The sequence below is a fragment of the Ailuropoda melanoleuca genome, chromosome 10 (assembly GCF_002007445.2).
Source record: "Ailuropoda melanoleuca isolate Jingjing chromosome 10, ASM200744v2, whole genome shotgun sequence".
Taxonomy (NCBI): Eukaryota; Metazoa; Chordata; class Mammalia; order Carnivora; family Ursidae; genus Ailuropoda; species Ailuropoda melanoleuca.
In genome coordinates, this window is record NC_048227.1 from 18602294 (window position 1) to 18611681 (window position 9388).

Here is a 9388-nt window from a genome sequence, read left to right on the forward strand (position 1 = left end):
GTACAGAGGAGAAATACTATCTTTTTGAGAATATCTTTAATTGTTCTTTGTTGTTATGGTGACTACATTGCCTTAATAGTGACGTACTATCGTCATTCTGCCACCAGGTGGGACATAAATCTGACTGAAGCCGACAGCCTGGAGACAGAAGGAACATGTGAGCTGATGACTTCTCTGAGCTGCTACACAACCTGAAGACTCCTACCTCCAGATTCCTTGTTGCAAGAGGTAATAATAAACCCTCCTGACCCCTAGGCAACCTCCAACAAAACTAGGCCACGTAGACACAGGGGTCTGGGAGAGAGGGACTGTAGTTCAGTTCCTGGCACCTCACAGGAGGGTTTATTTAAGAGGAATGAGCAGGACTTTGCAATAGTTTGGGGCATGATGGTCAAAGAGGGGAGGCCCCCATTCTTTACAATAACGTTACAGAGCCCAATCATTCATCCCGGGACTGAGGCTTATTAAGCTCAGCATCCACGGATGTTGTGGCTCACCTTCGGACTGGGACCCAACATAGGCTCTCCCAGCACCTTCCCCTCACTCATTTCCTGTGTGGGGGCTCCCAGGTCAACAGAAGAGGGAAAGGGGTTCAGTAGTTCTCAAAGCCCCTCAGCCACAAGGCTACTGATGATGATCTCAACCCACTCCCATGGCCTGAAGTATGAGTATGAGAGGTTCAAGTCTGGATGTCAGTAATGTCCTAGGAAGCTTTTCTTCGACTCTTGTTCGTGCACTGAATACACTGCAGTGATAGGAAATTAATCCAAGTTCTGGAAAGCAGTGAAGTCCCTGATCAACACAGCTGTATTTCACAAAGGCTACGCCTTCCAAGTCTTCAAAGCTGTAATAAGGGCCCTAGGAAGTCTCCTGTCTAACCATAAAATAAGAGTGGACTCTAAGAAGCCAACTGGTGATATGACAGTTCAGGATTATGAAAACAAATAATTACACATGGCTCATGACCTGGCCGTGTGGCCCCTCCTTGCTCTTGAAAACACTAAGACAGGAGTCCTGTCTGTACCTTCTGATCTAAAGACAGCAACAATGCATAGTGGGACCTGGGTCCTTGGTAGAATTTGGGATTCAGAGTTGATCACTAGAGGTCTCATCATTGGACATGGTGGCCATGGTGGCCAAATGGGCACTGAAAGCCCTTTAGAACTTCTGCAACAGTGATACAAGATTATTAAGGAATGTGAACAGGCCATTGGGTTGGAAAGCACAGGGGCTTGGATGCTGGGCTGGATGACTTCTAAGGATATCTCCTGAAATTTTTGTCTTTGAAGAAGAAGACCTACAAATGTTTAGTGCTACTGCTATGGACTGAATTATGTGTTCTCCAAATGCATATGTTGAAGTCTTAACCGTCAATCTGACTGTATTTGGAGATTGGGCCTTTATGGAGGTCATTAAGGTCAAATGAAGTCATAAGGGTAAAGCCTGGATCTGATAGGGCTATGGCCTTATAAGAAGAGACAAGACTGGGGCGCCTGGGTGGCACAGCGGTTAGGCGTCTGCCTTCGGCTCAGGGCGTGACCCCGGCGTTATGGGATCGAGCCCCACATCAGGCTCCTCCGCTATGAGCCTGCTTCTTCCTCTCCCACTCCCCCTGCTTGTATTCCCTCTCTCGCTGGCTGTCTCTATCTCTGTCGAATAAATAAATAAAATCTTAAAAAAAAAAAAAAGAAGAGACAAGACTCTCTCTCGCTTTCTCTCTGTTCCCCCCAGCCCCCCCGCCCACCCTTGCCATGTGAAAACACAGTAAGAAGATGGCCATCTACAAGCCAGGAAGAGAGCTCTCACCAGGAACGGAATTGATTGGCAATTTGGTTTTTTGGTTTTTGTTTTAAGATTATTTATTTATTTATTTTATTTATTTGAGAGGGAGAGAGCACGATCATTTGGGGGGGCAGGGGGAGAAACAGACTCCCTGCTGAGTAGGGAGCCCAACTCAGGGCTCAATCTTAGGACACTGAGATCATGACCTGAGCCGAAGGCAGATGCCTGACCAACTGAGCCACCTGGGCACCCCTAGACTGCCATTTGATCTGGGATTATCAGCCCCCAGAGCTGTGAGAAAATAAATTCCTGTTGTTTAAGCCACCAACTGATGATATTTTGTCGTGGCAGGCTAAGCAGACTACACCAGCTATGTATCAGAGTACTCAGAATTACTTAAGGAGAGGTCAGGAGCCCCAAAACAAAGGAAAGGCTCTTCTCTTTGTCAAGGTGAACACATTCAGTAGGCAGCTGATCAAGTCCGGGGTTGACTCTCTGAAGGCTGCTTCCCTGGGCTGAGGTTCTAGTAAAAGTTGCCATCCGCCTCCACACTCTTTACTATGCTGTAAAGAAAAGATACAGAGCCCTTCCTAAGAAGGTTAAGTGGTGTCTCTGGGTCTCTGATGTTCTCTTCTACCTGCTGAGACTAGAGTTAGCGGAATCTTCATATCTCCTCTATCAGGCAGCCAAAAATCCCAAGAATGCCTTTATGTCAGAATGGATGTTCTGCAGAACCCAGGAAAGTGCACAGAAGTACAGGGTGGGTATGAGCCGCTACACTCGGCCAAGAGCAAATCAAAAGAGGACTGGATTTTACATGCAAGGAAAAGAGGTTCTGAAAGGTTATTTAACTCATCCAAGTAAGTGATAGAACTAAGACACAACTCTAAGCCCGCGGTCTTAACTGTAAGCCCTACACGGTACTGGAAGTAAGGTGTAGTATAAATGAGAAACTGAAAATCGCCCTTCACCCCATAGTCAAAGGTTGTAATTGTTAACATTCTAGTTTACTTTTCTCCAGTTTTAGAACTTGGGGTTGCATTATACATATTCTGTATTCATCTTTTGCTTCATCTAATATCATAAATATTTCTTGTGACATTAAATATTTTTCTAAAGCATGAAAAAAATGAAAGAGAACTGGCTGCAAGTTTCCTTCTGGGGGATACATGTAAATGCTTTTATCTTCTATTCAATGAAGAAGAATCCAGAGCGCAAATCTGGAAACTGAGGCATGTTGATGACTGAGGGACATATGTGGACCCACATCTTGGGAAATCACCATGAAAGGAATCCTTTGCTGAAGGAGGACCAAATGGAAAACCTGGGCATGGGTCCATCTCTCACTAATTAAAATTCAGAGCTCCCAGATATGTTTGCCACTTTTTCTGATGAGAGGACAGACTCCTGCCCTTCAAGGGCACCTACATGGGACAGACTGACTGGACGGCTGGCTTGCCTTCAGCTGTTAACATCCCCCTTCCCTTATTTGAAATCAGACATCAGCCAAACCCATACTATATCAAAATCCAGTCTGAAGTGGAAGGAAGAAGAGGACAGAGTCTGTCATTCATGATAGTGTAGGAGTTTCTGTCTAGCTGCACACCTACCATATCATAATAATAATAACTCTTGCCTACTACAGTGTTCTCTTACATTCAAAAAAATACTCATATTTTTAAGGAACAAAGGAATAATAAACCCCCTTATTATCAGTTGAGTGTTGTATTATCTATAGCCAAATACTATATAGCCCCAGTTTATACAATGAAAATCCACTCAACCAATCTCAGCTACTCCTGGTTTCTCCATCATGGATTCCTAGGTATCCTGGACAACAAACCTATGTTTTTAGAGGTGGGAAGGGACAAAGGGAGAGAGAGAATCTTAAGCAGGCTCCACCCCCAGTATGGAGCCCAGTGCAGGGTTCAATCTCACAACCCTGAGATCACGACCTAAGCCAAAATCAAGAGTCAGACCCTAACCAAGAGCCAACCAGGAGCCCTGATGATAAACTTATTGGACTAGAATAAGGTTTCCATGAGAAAAGGGGTCTTTCAATTTCCCTATCAACATATCCCCACCATGCAGAGGGATACCCACACGTAGCAGGTGTTCACTGGTGTTGTTGAATGAAAGGTGTTCCTAGATGCCTTCCACCAGAGCTACTGTCTCCTTGATGGGGGCGGGGGTGTCTCATTCCTTCATCATCAGCCTCACCACCCTCCTACCTTAGTCAGACTCCTGAAGGAAAGGGCGGCTGAAGCAATGCACAGGGAAAAGAAGCATACTGACCCCGGAATCAGAGCCGCTCATGGTGCATTTCTCAGCTCTGTGGCCTTAGGCAAGTCCCTTGATTCCTTTGAGCCTCTTCAGCTAAATGACAGTGATGATGACTACCAGCGAAAATCAATGAATGGATTAATTAATTCAATGATAACCACGGAATTGATTCTTCATTGATGCCTAGTGTCATATTCCACTCGTCCCCCAGGTGCAGGGAATATGGACTATTGATGCCTCTGTCCTCCCTACTCAAGGTTACACCACTTCTATAGGGTGGTCCCGGATGAATGACCGTTGTGTGGACACGAGGAAGCAGCTCTTGGTGTCAGTTCAGGACAATTCTAAAGGCCATCCCACTCCTGAGTTCCCTCTAGGAGCCCTGAGTCCTCAGTTAGGCCCACATGGCAGGCCGGGTCCTCTCTGCCCAGTCCTGCCTCGCCAGTTTCCTCAGAGTCATCTCCAGAGAGTAACCCCAGGGAGCCCTTCTGCATGCAGTTCTCCATTTCAGAGTCTGTTTCCAGGAAACCTTATCTAAAACAACGCTGATGGGCAGGAGGATAACAATGATGGCTTCCCCAACAGGCCTGTGGGAGTCTGGGATGAAATAGTTCACGTTCACGGCTCTCGGAGTTGGCACTGTCCAATGTGTGTTACTTTAATCTTAATCTGAAGCCTTTCTTCGGGAGGAAAAAAAATCGATCCCCTTGAGAGACGTTTGGTGTGATTTATTTCTCCTTATGATGTCGTCCCAAAAGGAGATCCATTAGTCTCTCTGATCTGGTTGTTCCTGTCCTGGGTCCCCAGCGGAATGACTCCACAGGGTGGGGCTGTATCCTATAATATGCTCCCGGAGTCCTTGCCATTCTGTATGCTGTGAAAGTTTCACTCTCTCTGGGCTCTTCCATCAGAATCCGTTCCCCACAAGCTATAAACAACCCCGATCACCTTTTTTCTTAGCTTCCAAGAGAGCTAATCCCCTGCCTAGTGCTTTATAAGTCTATTGAGAAACGCCCAGAGAAACCTGCCAATCTAAACGAATATAGTGTGGGAAATCATATTAGACCTCCCTGTAATTCACCAAACGTTGCAGGCAGTAAAATTCTAATTCCACACTGACTCTTTTATTGTAATGAGAATAGAAACTGATGCAACGTCAATCCATCCTTATTGCCGTATTAAGATTCTCCTAAAATACTACGCTCCACTCCCAACTCTGGGGAAATCCCATGCTAACTTACTCAAAACTGCCCTAAAATCAGCCTTAGATTGTTCAGAATCTTTAGTCTGATGATATGAAGAGAGGATTGTGCCTCTTTAAAAAAAGTCATTCCCACTGGGATCTCGGAATAGATGCTCTTAGAAAATTCACTAATGCAAGGGGGCCTAGATGGGACAGAAATGCAGACTGAAAACTTGAGACAAGGTGCATGTGAGTGAATGTTGGCCCACATCTATTATTCTCCCCTGAGAGCATCTTTATGCCTACCTGTCAAGGAAGAGCTCAGTCATGGCTCCAGAGAAAAGTCCGCAATGGAGACAGAACCTGGAGAGAAGGCAGGTAGATAGTGATAGGAGAAAAGTCCACACTTCCAGCCCAGGTAGGGCAAGTGGAAAGACATCCACGTGAGTGGCTCGGACATCATTCCAGACAAATTCACATTTCTTTGAAGACTCTGAGCTAAGAATCAGGAGGAGATAGCAGAGTGCAGTGGCACCCACTTGACATTTCTGTGTCTTCATCATTTCCAGAAGCCTGATTTTGATCAAGTAGCATTGTCCCCAGCCTCAGGGAACAAATTATGTCTCTAAGATATTCTAAGGAATATCTTCAGAGAAGGCTTGTAATGAGCCAAGTAAATGCTGAGGGCTTGTGGGAAAGACATTCGTCCATGGAAAGAGAGAGGCAATCCTATGATCCTGTCATTCCACTCCTAGGTTATCCCAACACATATGCATATTGATATATATTTACCAAAATATAGACATGGGGAGTCACAACAGTACTATCCATGATCTCCAAACTTGGAAGCAACTCAAATAACCATAAACAATAAAGCACATAAATTCTGGCATATGTATGCAATGGAACACCATACAGTAATGACCATGGACAAGCTATGCCTACTCTCAACTTCCCCAAAGTCATATAATTAGTGGCAGAGCTGGGGTAACAGAGTTTTCTTCTTCTTTCTGCATCTGTGCAGCAGGAGAACAGAAATGCTGGCAGCAATAACAGGGGAGCATCGACCTACTTCTAGGCCATTTATCTGTGAGGAATTGAACAAATTCCTTCCTCTTTTGACCACTCAATCTCCACCTGGAAAATAAGGGCTTTCACCAAGACCCTGTTTGGAAGATTTTAGTTCAAACTTCTAGCAACCAATGATCTGATAATGAAGAGTGTGCCCAGGACCACACAGAGGGAGAATGCAGAGTACGAAAATAGAGAAATCAGAAAGTCAGTTGGAAGCTTAGAGTCAAGAAAGAAGTCTATCTCTATCAGGTGTATTATGGCCTGAATTGTGTTCTTCCAAATTCATATACTGAAATCTTCACCCCTGTACCCCAAATATGACTATATTTGGAGACAGGGACAGTAAGTAGAGAAACTAAGGTAAAATGAGGTCATATGGGTAGAGCCTCATCCACTATAACTACTGTCCTTTTCAGAAGCAAAGATTGGGATGCAGACAGCAAGACCAAGAGAAGACCACATGAAGACACAATGAGAAAGTGGCCATCTCAAGCCAAGGAGAGAGGCCTCAGGAGAGACCAACCCTGTAGACACCTTGATCTTCAACTTCCAGCCTCCAGAACTGTGGGAAAATGAATTTGATCATTTGTTATGGCATCCCAACCAGACTAACACAAGGTACTATTAGATGGTGGGAAATGTTAGGCCCCTTAGATACAGCACCTTGCATATTGTATATATTTAGCCATTCCCAACCTTCACTGTGCAACAAAATCACCTGGAGCCTTAAAAATAAATATGTAAGTTCTCTGACATCGGCTGTAGCAACATTTTTCTAGATATGTCTCCCGAGGCAAGGGAAATAAAAGCAAAAATAACCTATTGGGACAATATCAAAATAAAAAGCTTCTGCACAGCAAAAGGAAACAATCAATAAAACTAAAAGACAACCTACTGGATGGGAGAAGATATTTCACAAACGACAGATCTGAAAAAGGGTTAGTATCCAAAATATATAAACAACTTACACACGTCAACATCCAAAACCTAAATAATCCAATTAAAAAATGGGCAAAAGACATGAACAGACATTTTTCCAAAAAAGACATATGGATAGATGGCCAATAGACACATGAAAAATGCTCAATGTCACTAATCATTAGGGAAATGCAAATCAAAACTACAGTGAGATATCACCTCGCACCTGTTAGAATGGCTAAGACCAAAAATACAAGATACAACAGATGTTGGTGAGGATGTGGAGAAAAAGGAACGCTGTTGGTGGGAATGGGCACTGGTGCAGCCACTGTGGAAAACAGTATGGAGGTTCCTCAAAAAGTTATAAATAGAACTCTCCTATGATCCAGTAATCACACTAATGGGTATTTACATAAAAAATACAAAAACAAAAAACAAATTCAAAAAATACAAAAACAAAAAAAAATTCAAAGGGGTACATGCACCCCTATGTTTATTGCAGCATTATTGACAATAAACAAATTACAGAAGTAGCCCAAGTGCCCATCAATAGATGAATGGATAAAGATATATATATATATATTTTATATCAAAAAGAATGAAATCTTGCCATTTGCAATGACATGGATGGATCTAGAGAGTATAATGCTGAGTGAAATAAGTCAGAGAAAGACAAATACCATATGATTTCATCCATATGTGGAATTTAAGCAAAAAAACAAATGAGCAAAGGAAAAAAGGAGGCAAACCAAGAAACAGACCCTTAACTATAGAGAGCAAACTGATGGCTACCGCAGGGTCGGGGGGAGGCAGGGCTATGGGTGAAACAGGTGATGGGGAATAAGGAGCATACTTGTGATGAGCACAGGGTGATGTATGGCAATGAATATATTGTACGCCTGAAACTAATATTACACTCTATGTTACCTATACTGGAATTAAATAAAAGGCTTCAAAATAAAAAAATGCATATGCTTGAGCCCTGCTCCCAAGGATACCATTTCAACTGGCCTGGAGGTGATTCCAGGTTATTCTAAGGAACAGCCATGCCTGAAAAATCATCTTCCTAGACGGTTTTAGTTATGGGCTTTTCTTACATTCAGCTCTGGGCTCAAGGGTCATGGCCACAGGGAGTCCCCCACTGTGACCACCCCATCCAGGGCAGCCCCTCTATGTCCAAACACTGTTTTACTTTCTCCAGAGCATGAATCACTCTGTAAAATGATCTTTGATCTACAAGCATACCTCAGAGATACTGCAGGCATCGCAAAAAAAAAAAAAAGCAAATATTCTAATAAGCAAGTCAAATGAATTTTTTGGTTTCCTAGGCATAGAAAAGTTATGTTTACACTCTACTTTATTCTATTAAGTGTGCAATAGTGTGATGCCTACAAAATGTCCATACCTTAATTTAAAAATTCCTTAGTGCTAAAAAAACGCTGGCCATCATTTGAGCTTTTGGGGAGTCACAATCTCTTGGCTGGTAGAGGGTCTTGCTTCAACATTGATGGCTGGTGACTGACTGGGGTGGTGGTTGCCACTGGTTGGGGTGCCTTAAAATAAGGCAACAATGAAGTTTGTCGCATTGATTGATTTTTCCTGTCAGGAACAATTTTTCTCCAGCACGTGATGCTGTTTGATAGCATTTGACCCACACCAGAACTTCTAAATTGGAGTCAATCCTCTCAAACCCTACAACTAAGTGTATGGAATATTCTAAATCCTTTGTTGTCATTTCAACAGTCTTCACAGCATCTGCACCAGGAGTAGATTCTGTCTCAAGAAGGTACTTTCTTTATTCATCCCTAAGAAGCAATGAGTCAACCATTAAACTTTTACCCTGATATGGCAGCTATGCAATCCCATCTTTGGGCTGCACATCCCATTCTAGTTGTCCTGCTATATCCACCCCATCTGCAGTGACGTCCTCCATGGAAGTCTCAAGATCATCCTCAAAGTCACCTGTGAGGGTTGGAATCAACTTCTTCCAAACTCCTGTTCATGCTGGTATTTTGACCTATTCTCATGAATCACAAATATTCGTCATGGCATCTAGAATGGTGAATCCTTTCCAGAAGGTTTTCAATGGACTTTGCCCAGATCCATCAGAGGAATCACTGTCTGTGACAGCTAGAGAATGTATTTCTT

General features: G+C 43.4%; 1 pseudogene; it reads left to right on the forward strand.

Annotated features, from left to right (window-relative positions):
* The first annotated feature begins 670 nt into the window (after nt 1-670).
* LOC109490176 lies at nt 671-1330 on the forward strand (annotated as a pseudogene).
* Nucleotides 1331-9388: the final 8058 nt, after the last annotated feature.